The sequence below is a fragment of the Corvus kubaryi genome, unplaced genomic scaffold, assembly GCF_017639235.1.
Source record: "Corvus kubaryi isolate FWS band 111438036 unplaced genomic scaffold, C.kubaryi_AGA036_p1.0 133, whole genome shotgun sequence".
In the NCBI taxonomy this organism is placed as follows: Eukaryota; Metazoa; Chordata; class Aves; order Passeriformes; family Corvidae; genus Corvus; species Corvus kubaryi.
Genome location: NW_024580667.1, coordinates 10,365,088 through 10,378,849, shown reverse-complemented (window position 1 = coordinate 10,378,849; position 13,762 = coordinate 10,365,088). Strand labels below are relative to the sequence as shown.

General features: G+C 41.3%; 1 long non-coding RNA gene across 1 annotated transcript in view; it reads right to left on the bottom strand.

The window, feature by feature from the left end:
- Positions 1-13,762, bottom strand: part of LOC121668422 — an 88,670-nt gene that overhangs the window by 28,551 nt on the left and 46,357 nt on the right. The window contains exon 2 of the long non-coding RNA XR_006017367.1: positions 5,182-5,263. This is a non-coding gene — a long non-coding RNA (uncharacterized LOC121668422). The remainder of the gene's footprint in view (positions 1-5,181; positions 5,264-13,762) is intronic.

Below are 13,762 nucleotides of genomic sequence, written 5' to 3'. Positions count from 1 at the left end.
GCTGGGCAGATGTTCATTTGTGAAGTAATGTGCTAGAAGTTTAAGGAGTTGCTGTCTCAGCAGGGAGCTCCCTGTCAATCAGCTGGGTGCTGAAAGACTCCACTGAAAGAGCTCAAACTTGTTAAACATCCATGAGCTCTTTCCAGCACCAGTGCCAGTGCCCTGGGCTGGGTCACACTGGAAGTCAGTGCCCCAGCACTACAGGCACAGCTTTAAAGGACCAATTTCAAACTCCCCACATGTCACCAGCAGAACTGATCCAACAGAAGCTTGAAAGCTTCAACATCCAGCCAAGAACCACAGGCTTGGAGTGAAAGTCTTGGGAAAGAAAATGTGGGGTCTGCAGCCTGTTCCTGTGTGGTGGCCGGTGAACATACATTACAAGGGACAGAGAGTTCTCAGTAAGACAAGTCCCCAGCACCACAAGAACCACTTTATGTTAGGGTGACCAGAAAGGCTTCTCCCAGGATGCTTGTTCTGTTATGTTAATCTATCCCAGTTTGGATTCCCCGGTTGCCTGTCAGCCTCTACCCCTTGTCACTCCCCCAGAGCTTCCCCATTGGCCCCCGTTCCCCGGTCCGGCCTTTTCCCCACCCCCAGATAAAACTGAGTTTTGGGATCGTGTTTGTATTTGCCTCTGCAACCTTCGGCAGTGTAGCAGCAATAAATGCTCCTGGCAGAACGCACCCAAATGCCCTTCTCCACTCTTTGCTGCCGACTGTAGCACTGAACCCACCCGTGTGTCTGTGGGGGCACGCGGGACCCCACGGAGCCGGGCAGGGACAGTATTATTCCTGGATTCAGGGGGAAATTGCAGAGTATATTTCCCTGAATGATTAATGTAGCGGCCACAGAGCTAATCAATAATAGAAATAATGACACACTGTCTGTGCTTACTGCATTGCTGTCCTTGCTTACTTACACGGCCCTGGCCAGCCCTGCCTCTGCCACTTCCTGAGCAGGGCAGGGAGGAGGATTTTGTCACAACCGTGGTAGCCGAGCACAAGACGAGCTATGGCTGCAGGAGGATGTCCCATGTACCCTGGCTGGGCACATGAGGTTTTGGTGCAGGCAACCTCCCACAGCTCCAACCATGGGGCAGGGGCAAGAGCAGGCATCTGGAGCTGCTGGTGCTCTCCTGAGATTCATGACTGCCTCTCTGGCTCAGGGAAACATCCCAACAGCCCTGCACTTGCAGAAGTCACTGGGGGTGGGAACTACATGATCTTTAAGGTCCCTTCCGGCCCAAGCCTTTCGATGATTCTATGAAATCTATGAAATATCCTTCATTATATTTTACATAGAAAGAACACTTCTTCTTTTACACTCTGTTTTCTGAGCCTTTGGATTGCCCTTGTCCAGGCTGGTCCCTTTGACAATGAAATCCTCCTCATAATGCAATATAGTAACATGACTTCAGACAGGGGAACTTCAAGGAAAACTCCAAAAGCTGCAGTAGAGCTCTCAGAGCCAGCAGCAGCAGGAAGGGATCACAGGTACACTCTCAGCACACTGCTTACCTGGGGACACCTTCTTCCATTTCCACTCCACCATGTCTCATCAAAGTGACAGGTGTGAGACCATGGATCTCAGTTAATGTCTGTTAACTGCTTGGATGGAATTTGACAGAATATGAAATGCTATTACTAAATGCACAAAAATAACTAAAGACAGTATGAAGTGAGCATGTATAGATATATAAAAATTACATATATGTATGTATGTATGTATGTATGCATGCATTATTTTTTTTCTCAAGAAGCCAGTAAAAAGTTACTGGCTTTTATCCCCTTCTGAGATACTTTTGGAATATGTACAATGTACAATGTACAATATGTACAAAAGCCCTGACAATTATTCTACCACTTGTTACATAAAACACTAGAGTGTCTCATATGTAAGCAATATCCTTCCAGAAATAATTATCCTTTTGACATAATGTTATATATATATGCTTCTTTGTTTAGGCATCCAGCAGATTAATAAAATCAAGACCCAGATGCCTTGAGACAAATTAGCTATTTCCTGTCAATAAAATATAATGCAGCACACTTAATCTGTAGGAAACACTGGTGCCATGAAATGCTTTGGGCTGCCTGTGCTGCTCATCCCTGTGGAAGCACTGTTGCTATTACAGCCCTACAACCACACAGCATTGGTCCACAAGTATAGAAGAGCTTATCTAAATAAGAGCCATGAACAACGTAAGATGGTTCCACACCAAAAAAGAGCCATTTGACTTTGAATTTGCTTAGTCACTCTCCAATTCATTTTTCATCTACAGGATTCTCTATATTCACTTATAAAACCAGGTTGTTTTTATGGAGGTTTGAATAATGACAGTGCTCTGCAGCTGTTTGGCACTGCTTCTGAAATGGCATTCCTGACAGGGAAGATGCCTCTGACAAGACCAAGTGATCACAGAACCATAAAATCATTAAGGTTGGAAAAGATTATTAAGTCCACATCTAACCAATCACACTGTTGTTAATGGCTTGAGAGAAGAAATATTCTGAAAAAGTTTAAAAAATCCAACTCCTCTTATCATCCTATATTTTTCTTGTATATTTCCAACTCATCCAAGGGTTGTTTTCTTCTCTGGACTTTGGTTAAAACACTTAGATGCTCCAGCCTAGTTTGGAAAAAAATCAGTGAGACTCATTTGCAAATAGCACAGTTAATTTTGGAAGACCTGTTGCCATGCCACAGTTAAGCTGCATTATGTTTTATCATGTTGTTTAACACACAAAACACGTGGTATCACCCTCAAATGTTTACCACATACTCTCTTTTCTAAAACTTGACATTTATGACGTTTTTCAAGAAAGACAATAATTCAGGCTCTAAGCACTAAGTAATTAAGAATTAGTGCCCCAAAGCCCATGTTTTGAGTTCTGTGATTTATTGAAGATTTTCTACACTGACAAGGTCAAAACAGAGAAAGTGAAAACATACTGAACATTTCATGACTTCTCAGTGGCTCTGGCTTTATTTTACTCTCAAAATTCAGACTTTCAGCAGTCAACTAACATAAACCAAAATTTCTGACAGTTTCTCCAATTCTTCAATGCTGTATGAAAAGCCATCTTAACCAGCTCAAACAGTAAGTATGTTGGGACCAATTCACACAGGACCCTCTTTCTCTAAGGCTCCCAGCCCCCACCAAGGAGACAGAAATAACCTCTGCTGGACTTTCTTCTTTAATATAAAAAATTATAGGGGGAGAGGAGGGCATTCACTAATGATTTGTTAAGACAAGGTGGAAGTCCTGAACTGGCTAACTTTAATGGAAACAAAGAAATCTGTTCCTCAGCCAAAGCTTATGACTCTCACTGCCCGGTCCACTTCCACCTCCCTTTGATTTATAGCAAACTGATCCATTCCTTGAAACAGATGGGTTTTTTGCACTCCCCTCACGAAAAAACTAAAGAACAAATCCAGCCAATAAAAACAAACCAAAAAAATCCTCTTCTTTAAACAATAGTGACCTTTTCTCAAGAAAATAACAATTTTGATAAAAGTTTATTGTTTCCCCCAGACTTCTGGTGACCAGGAAGGAAAAGGTCAAGTTCCCACTAGAGCATTTTTCATCTGGGCAATTTTGAGAGGACAGAGAGCTCAGTATGCTGAAGGTGAAGCCCCGAAGGTGACCCTGTCAGCCTGAACACTGGCTGCCACCACTGATCCAGCCCCGGCCCCCCAGCCCCAGTGCCCCCTGCCACCCCCCGGGCTGCCTCCCCTCCTGCCACAATGCAGAGAAAACCCACCAAAACACAACCTCACCCATGCCACCCTGACAGAAACCTCAGTGAGCAGGACAGGCTCTAACAAAGCAAAGGACCCTCTTTTTCTTTTACACAGAACAGAAAGTTCTGCTCTGAGCTATGTGGCTCTATGAGGAAAATTGGATGTTAGGCAAAAAACAAATCTCAAATCTTTTCCATCTATCTGAGTAAGTGACAGTTGTGATTAGATGCACACACTTGGGAAATTACAGCATGTGGCAAGGACGTGGTACCGTAATCCTTTCAAAAATAGTTGTGGTGCCAGAATAGACCCTAAGACACTCCAGTATACCCCATCTTTCTCCCATTTCTGCTCTGTGTGACCCCTTTACCCCTCCCCACTGGGATCCCCTGCCCACTTCCCCACTCTGATGCAGGGCATTCCTTCATCTTGCAATGGAAGCAGCAACAGCAGGAGGCTTCACAGCTCACTGCCCTCAGCCCTGCAGCCTGGGACACGAGGAAGAAAAGCAGGGACAAAGATTATAGTGACTTTGATGGAGCAGGGGAACATGGATATTAAGTTGCAGCAGAATACGGATTAGAAGCTGTTGAACCTGGTTTGGCACAGAAACTCTGCGATGTCTATCTATTGCCTCTGCAAAGCTGCATTTGGCCAACCTGCTTGTAGCTTCTGGAAAGGTTTATTTATAGGCCACCCTTTCATTTTTGTTCATGCACAATTAGGAAGTGTGGAGAACTAAATCATTTGCAGCAAATGGAATTTGAACCGAAAGGGAAAATGCCTCCTTACATCCCATGGAAAATGAGTTCCTGCTGTCTACCGCAGGAATCTTCTGTTCAACACCTCTGGATCATGCATGAGTTGCAAACTGATGTGCTTTGGCTGACAGGGGAGACCTTTCTGCTCTTTTACATCTGTCTTTTCAGGTTCCAAGAGGAAGGAAGAAGCTTAGGAGTGAATTTTAGAAAATAATTTCATTTTGTGTATGCAAACATCCTCACTAGAGAACCTACTCACACCAGTCAAATCTCAGTATAAAGATCACTTATTCAACCCAACAGGCTGATTCCAAAAGCCCAGTACACAACATACAAATGGAAAAAAATCTGTGTATTTGCTGCATATTTTCACAGTCTTCAACTCGCTTACAATTAAACTTTCCATTTTAAGGAGTATTACAATGGGGTTTTAATTCAACAGCATCTCCAGAAAAAGATTTATACCTCATACTTCCATATTTATCATGCCAAAGGGTAGAAATAAATGAGCATTGTCACATTCTGACACTGAATAAAATGTCATGAAAGTCAAATGACACACTTAGAATTTAAAATTTTTTATTCCAGGAGAGAGAGAAACTGTTAAATATATTTAAGAAAAGAAGTAAGGCAATCAAAACAATGAAATAGAGGATCTTTCTTGCTTTATTACCTCTAGTATGCCAACCTCCTCTTTGTAACAGCCAGGCAGACAAAGACCTGTCATCCAGTATCTTCACAAATTACAGTCCAACCTGTAAATACAAACAGAGCACTTGATATGATCTTCAGGCATTTCTATTTTCTATTTAATACTGTTTCATGCATTCATGTGCTAATAAAGGTTAAACTAGGTGATCTTTCAAGCAGCCCTCTACACTTTATCTGCCAGAGCTATAAAAGCCAAAGAAAATTGGTGCATTTATATTGTGAAAAGAGAAAGACTCCAAGCATTGTAATGAAGTAGGGTATTTCTTCTTGTGTATCATTTCAGCAGCAGTTGTTTACAACAAAAACATTTAGTCAGAACTGGATTTTTATGAGAAATCCTCATGTGTTACTAATCTTCTGCTGACATCAGACTGATTCTCCTGGATCTTTCATTTGCTTCTGGTGAATCACCTTGCTCATAAAACAAATTGCCTTGTCCTGACTTGGATTTCCACGTTGATTTTCCGTGTGGCTTCAGGTATATGCAGCAGTTTACCCTTGAGAAAATTCAGCATAGTCATGCTAGCACAGTCTTCATCCTAAAATAACACACACCATTCTACAATGAACAAAATAAAATAAAAAAATTGGAGGAATTAATTCTAAAATTAATTCCAGTATAGAACAGCCTTTTTACCTCAGATTCCACAAGCAGAACCAGATGCACAATTAAGTACAAGGTGGGCCACATAACCACAGATGAGAAGCAGACAAAAGTGTTTATCAAAATATCTCCTTATTCCTTTTGACTTCCCAGCCTTGTCTTCAGCCTTCCTAAGGTAGCAATTTCTCCTCTATACAGGAAATACACAAGTCCCTTTTTAACCCTCTCAGTAGTCTGAAATACATACCAAAAAACCCCTTTGTGGGGCCCCACAAAGAACCTTTAGGCAAAATAAGCAGCTGACTAAAATCACCTTTTCAGATCTCCACATCCTTCAAAAGATAAGAGCACGGTCCTGAACATGAATGGTTGGTTTGGCTGAGAACTGGCAGAGTTGGATTACAAGATGAGGAAAAGGTGTAATGAAAACCTTTGCAATACATAAAAGAAATCTCAGATGAACAAAGCCAAAGAAGAACATGGATAGAGAGGCTGGGTTTAGCAAAAGTGCTTCCACGGTTTCACTGAATAGCTGAGATAAACAAGAACAGGCAAATCTTGATGCATCCACTCATCAGGCTAGAGAACGAATTATCATTACAGAATAAATGGCATTCTCCTTCAGGCAGAGTTGATAAACAGCCATCTAGAGAGAAGGAAAAAAACCAAGAATGTCCCCTGCAAAGGAATTACAATAAAAACCCTATGTGTTACTATAATGTTTCATGATCACACAGGACGAGCCAACACCAATTAAAGGCCAAACTCTACTCTGAAAGTACAAGCTCATCTCCCATTTACAGCAGCAATGGTAGAAGAGGCAAATTTTGGCCATGACCTTGTCTTTTATTAACATCCTAGATGCCAGAAGGCAGATTTACAAAGGCATTTTTCAAGCTAAAATTGCATATGGGCCCATTGACACAAATACAGGGATTTGCAGAAAATCCTCACAGGATGCCTGAAGTGGCTTTTTAAATTTTTAATCACAAACAAATGAGTCATGTTAGAAAGAGTACACAGAAAGAGAACTACCATCACCACCAGCACTGATTGTTTTAAAAAACCTAAATTAATCTTGCCAAACCTAGCACTTGAAGTTTCTTTTCTCTGTTATTTGTATGCATACACAGAGTCTGACAAAGCATCCCCAAAATTATAACATAGACTTAAAAAAAAAAAAGATGCAAATTTTTAGAAATACCCACTATGGTGCAGTAAAATTCTTTCATTATTTTCCCATCATTTCATTTTATTCTGATAAATGCACACATTAAGCCCTTCTCTCAGTAATTTTTTTATACTCAAGTGGAATCTGATTTTTTCCAACACAGTTACTCTGAACTACTTCCTTCCTTTTCCAAAGACATTTGATCTTTTGCATTTGAAATGGAGCAACTGAAATTGGAATTGAGCAAAACATTTAATTTCCTTAGATCAAGAGATTCTTAGCACTTTCCAGATATGCTTTAATTATTTTGGGAGAACAACATAGCTTTCCTTGCTAACTCAGACCAGGTCTAGTAATTTCCCTGTATTGCAAACTAGTCAGTGCTTCTTTAGCCTAAAAAAAAGCTGATCTTTTAAAATATTGAGTTATGCTCTTTGAACAATCCACATCATGCGGATTTTTGTGGGGTTTTTTTCTGAAATATCTTCCTTGAATATTTTTTTACATAAGTTGGTAAAATGTAGATTATCTAAGTGTCTACAATTGTTTGCATCATCCTCCTCCACTTACTGTAATCTACAGACCTCAAGATTCTGGATATGACAGCAGTGCCACCATTGAAGGCACTTACAAAAGAAACAAACACCATGGCTACAGCAAGAACTTGAATTCATGTGCTAGAGGGTTTCTGCATTTCACAGTTATTGTTCTTTGTTTTGAGGTGGTGCCTACAGTTCTGAACAGCAAAATGATCCCTCCTAGGTATCAGGGGATGTGTAATGAAAACTGAAAGGGAAGATGAGAATAATAACTCGTTGACTAATCTTTTTTCCCCAGCTGTCATTTATGCCCTCACCCATGCCTTCATTTCTGTTCCCAAGTTATTGTTTTAATTTTGACCAAGCCCATGCTGAAATTGAACACAAAGCTATTTAAAATACTTAGGGTCCAATCTAACTCCTATTCAAGTAGATGGAAAGAAAGATGGATTTTATTTCTTTATTTCAGAATAGAAAATATTCCTGTATTTCTGCTAAGACAAAGGCCAGTGCAGGACATCAAACCACTACATTCCATCACATCAGAAGCATTTCCCACATGGGTCTTAACGACGTGAGATACAGATGAAAACAAAAGCCTTTTTCCCAAGCAACAGCACCACACCAGTCCCGTCCCAAGCTCCTCCTCACTCCTTCCTGACCCGGGGCAATTGCTCAAAGTCTTGTCCACATTTTTTTCAATTTACTTTCCTTATATTTACTGCCCAATTTATACTGGCAATGAAGCCAGCCAAGTCATTCCTTTTTGTTTTGAGAAGAACAAGGTAGATAATTTTTTGTAAATCATTTTTACAAACACAATATTCATAGTCCTAGAGATGAACTGAAAAATCTACTGCAAGGACTGAGCAGCAGTTCTTAAACAAACTTTCTTGGTTTTATTGCTGGTGCTTTATTTTTCCTTTCTTTCTCCTCTCTTGCTGTCTCTGTCACCAGTACCAACCATTTTCACTCTTAATATCACACTGTAATTAAAGAAATTTCTTGTTCTATGGTTTAAAAAATTATTTTAATGACCTTCACTAATTCAGATACGTCTTCAAGTCTTTGTGCTATAGCTATTGAAGCAAGCAGGAGTCTCAAAATGTCTGTGAAAAGCACTTACTGAAAATTTTACATCTAAAAACACTAGCTAAGAATTCTTTTCAGAGGCTTTGATTCCATGAAGCCACCATGATCTTCCTCCTAAACCAGACAGACAAAAAAAAAAAGCCACTTAGAGGAAAATGGGAAAAAAACCGTAATACAGAAAACACTACCCTGCAGCAGAGTTCACATCTCAACAAAGAAGAAACTCAAGGACTGCATAACATCTACTAGGATGTTTGTTGTAGATATTATATTGATGTAAAAATGTATGTCTCTGGTGAGATGAAGGATGGTAGCGCAGAGCTCGAGAGAGAAAACAGGGCAGCACCTGAATCCTTTGTTTTAAGCACAGAATCATCATATCATCATTAGGGCTGGAAAAGACCTCTAAGATCATCAAGTCCAACCATTCAACTGTATGGCACAGGAGACATATCCTTTGAGATACAACAGTTGTCTGTGTCCTCTTGCATGAAAAATATTACCCTGTCTCATGCCATGAGTTTGCAAACCACGTATCCCTACATGTGAAAAATAATGTGGAGCCAGACTCAAGTGAAGTAGGAGCAAGAAGCCCACAGGACAAGTATTCCTGCTCCGTGGCCTTCCTACATCACCAGAGCAGCTTCTGCTGGCTCCCAACCCAAAAGACAGGACCCAGGAAAGGGATAAAAGAGGTGGGAGGCAGGACCATGAGGAAGCTTGGCTCCCAGAGCAAACCAAGCATCAAGGGAGACCAGGGACAGGAGAGCAGGGAGGCCTGAGTCCTCACCTCCTTTGCTATCCCCGTGTCCACGCTGAAGGAAATCCAGTGTTCACATCTGCCTGAAGCACAGTATTCCGTGGGCTCCCACTGCAACACAGCAGCTTTGCTCTGCCCCTTGCACAGCTCTGCAAAGCCTCATCTGAAACAGTTAAGTACAAGGAAGTGTAATTTTAAGTTCTATCTGTAACTCACACGGAGCTATTATAAAAGGAGGAACATTACCCATATTATAAATGTTACATGAGTAAACGAGGAATATGAATGAGTGAGAGCTATTCATCTCAATGAGCACTTCTCTCCTGGAGAGTGTTACAAAGCCACAGGATGTCCCCAAGTTTCAGAATTTGCATTCCCACCTTTGAGTTAGATGAAAAACTTGCAAAAGCATATATATCTAGATAGCTCCTTAATGACCCTGCCTCTCAGGGGAATTCTGTGCATTGCATATTCAGGAGAAAGACGGCAATAGACACAACCATGCACGCTTACCAACAATAATTGCTACTTAAACAGCCATTTTCTCCTGCAAACAAAGCTTTACTGGGCACCTACTATCAATCCTCTGAATGAGGGAAAGCCAAAGACCTTCCAAAGATGTAGATGGGGAGCAGTGGGAGAGCAACTGAAACCATTTCCATTGCCTACAGCTGTGTCTGTGTTGCAATTAAAAGATGTATGTGGAGATAAACGCTTAATGCTGAGGACCTAATGCCACATTATTTTAAAAACCAGGGAGGGTAGAGAGTGGGGATGTACTTCAGGCACAGTCAAGTCTGATCTGATGTGCTGAATTAGCAGTGGGCACACTGGTCTCCGTGCAGGAGGAGCTGAGTTCATGAGCTCTGAGACCACTCAGTACCACAAACCACATGACCTTAGTGCAGGCAACTGGAAGAGCTGTTTCAAAATGCATTCCAGATCTGAATAAAACCACTAATGTAAATGCACACTTCTTCATCCTGTTCCTCAATACCTTTGAAAACACTGAAATAAGTCATGCACAAAGGCACAACTCAAGGGGAAGAAAGATTGCAGAGTAACTTCTCTTTTGCCCAAGCTGCTATGCCTTTCATGTTGCTTTGATAATAAAGGGAACGAAAGTCTGAAGCAGAACTATTCAACTAAACTACACTCCATTGCCTGGTTCTGAATAAAGAAATTTCAAGCTTTTCTACCTTACCTATTATGCTATTCTAAGACAGAAAGATTTCTATAATTTTAAAGGTTTGTTGGGGTTTTTTTCCCCTGCATTAATGAGATTTTTTTTCCTCTGAGAATTTAGCACTTTTCTCACAATTACCATTCCACCTCCAGTTTCTTTAACACACCTGTTTCTGCACAGCAGACAAGAATGAGCTGTTTTTGTTAGGTAGTGTCTTCCCAGTAGATGCTGCCACTGCAGTGCTGAGCACCTCTCACAGCAACACCGAACACTTCTTTATGAACCTTCAGTGCCAAAGTTGCACACTGATTTTGCTGCACCAGAATTCCATTCAGCAGAATTCATTGCTGCACCAGAAGCATCTTTCCTGCAGCATTAACAGGGATACCCCTGTGCCAGTGCAGGAACTGTAACAAAAGCAGGCAGAATTGCAGCCTCTCTCTTTCTCCCAGGTTGTTTGAGAGGGCAGGTACTTCATTTAGCATATTTCTTAAACTGGGAATTGTTTTTAAGAAAAGAAAAATACACACACAAAAAAGATCCTGACTACTCTTATTTCAGTTCTGATGCTCACAGAAACACCATTTTTTCCAGGTACAGGGAAGGTAAATGACAGCTTTAAACCAAAGTGATCTGTTTCAGTCAAATATATTTGCTTTTTTTCCTGAAACTTCTCTCCTGCCCTTCCACATGCCCAGACTGGAGAACAGGCAGTGGGTACAGAAACTCCTCCCTGCCAGGAAGCCAAACCACAAGCAGACACCTCCAGGGGTGAGCACAGGGCAGGGAACAAGCTCAGTGAAAGCTGGTTATAAACCAAACCCACATCGTGGATGCCCTGCAACCGCCCCCATTCCCCCTGGGGCTGCCCACTTACATAGGCAGCCAGCAGCTCCTCCGTGGCTCTTCCCTTTCTAAAGATACTGTGGCCTCAACCTCAACCCCTGCTTTGGTGTGGGCAGCTCTTTCCCCCTGGGCTGGGGACACAGCTCACTTCTGGCTTTGAAATTAAACCATTTGCCTAACAGGTCTCCCAAGATCTGGGCACCATCACAAGATGCCCAAATCACCAAAATTTTCACACCTAGCTGGGTTAGAAAGTTAGGTGGAGAGCAGAGCAGCATTTTCATCTGGGAGCCCAAGGAAGGGACATGACTGGCCCCACTGTGAAAGCAGCGAAGGATTCGCACTGCCCCGTAACCAGATCTTTCCGTGATGCCAGCCTGAGCTTTGTGATGGAGTGGGGAACATCTCCACTGCCTTCACATGATCCCACCTCAGGATTTTAGATCTAACTTCACTATGCTTTAAAAAAAAATATCTGTTGTATAGGATTGGTCTGTTTCTACTCCTTGGTGATGTGCATGACAGCAACACAGCAGAAATATAGCACATGCCCTTAATTTAGTCCCTGTAAAGCTCTCCTGTAACTGCTTAATGCAATCAATTCCCGAGTAATCTGAACTGTGCCCACAAATGAGCATAAATTGGCATCGAAGCTAGGACAATGCAAGCAGTGGTGTTAATTCCCAACCATCTATTGTAATTCTGTATTCATTGGAGAGGTTCCTCTCCTGGTTAATTTTAGAAGTTCTTTACACAAATGACTGCTATCCTCTGATGTGGGGCAACAGGGAATGTCTTTTTAGCACTAAAATTACACAAAACATACTATGCATGTATGTACACAAGCAGAACTGAACAAAGAGTATTTAGAGAAATTCTGGACTCATTTGCTTTGGTGGATAAATACTGTTTTTAGGTAAAGTCCATTTACAAAATTACATGACACATCCATATATATATATACACACACGCATCCCTTCAGTACAGAAAATTACCTTTAAAAGTATTTAGAACTACACTGTGCATTAACTACAAAATAAGCCACATGCAGACTTGCAGATGACAAACAGCAAAGGGGGAATGATTTGCATTATTGCAGAGCGAGGTGAGGCAGGCAGCGCGGGAGCCCTGCCCTCCTGTTCGCTCCGTTGTCTCCGGGGAAGGGAGGGAGCCGATGATGTTGGGAAGGCTGCACGGCCGTGCTCCTGCGCTCCCTCTTCCTCTCGCCCTCTCCAGTCTTTTCCTTCTCACACTGCCGCAGAGCTTTCCAAATGAAGAAGCTGTTTCCATGACACCAAACCCTTAATTTGAAGCATACATATAAACAGCCTATGATTGTGATCACAATGCACCATTTCTTATTTATTTTATTCTTTCTTTTGGTTCTGCTTTGGACAGAGACAGGCAGTTCTAATGAAATACAACATAAAAATCACTGGTTGTAAACAGCAAGCAGTTTCACCTTTAGTGTTTTACAAATACCTTGATTTTGTTCTCTATTAAATTTCTTGTCATGTTTAATAAACCTAAGAAGCAGACTAGTTGCCTAATCAGAGTGCTTTGTGTTTACGCTTTGTACTTTTAGCCAGACACATCTCCATGGTGCTTTGTTCTTTTGGTGAGGTCTTAGTTTAGTGCATCCTTTCCCCTCACTATTTACTTTTCCTCAAAAGCTATTTTTTGGTCACTCTCTTTCCCAGAACAGTGTTTTGTATTCCTCTATCATGGCAAACTTACAATAAGAAACTACAAATGTAAGTATTCTTTCTTTTTAAATTTATCTACATTTTTATCTATTTATCTAAAAGAAACAAAAGAACATTCTTCTGGCATAAAAAACTGTAATAAAATATGTGCCACATTAAGAAAGACATAATCTTATATTGAACAGGACTACCATCAGTGGAACACACCCCATAAGCAACCATTTTATTTTTTAATTATTTAATTGTGCATTCTTAATCACAAGATCAAGATTTATTTGTCCTTCTAAAGAGAAATTTTAGTCAAAATATTCTCCAGTTAAAACACTGTAAATTTGTTTGATTCCCAGTGAAATGGAATCAGAAAGTAAAGATGGCAGGAAGATGAAGGTTTTGTGCATCCACAGCATCCCCTCTCTCATCCAACTCCTGCTACCAATGAAAGCAGTGGCAGAAGCGGAATGCAATAGCAGGTAAGTGTTATTCATTTCCTCAGCTTTATTAACAAGTCTGAGACACCTACGGCGTGTACACCCGCACACCTGCTAAGCCAAGGGCAGGGAAAGCAGGCATTTACTGAGTGCCTTATTTCCCATTGCTCCACACCTGCAAGGCAGCTGCCCATGGGTGCCCTCAGCTCCC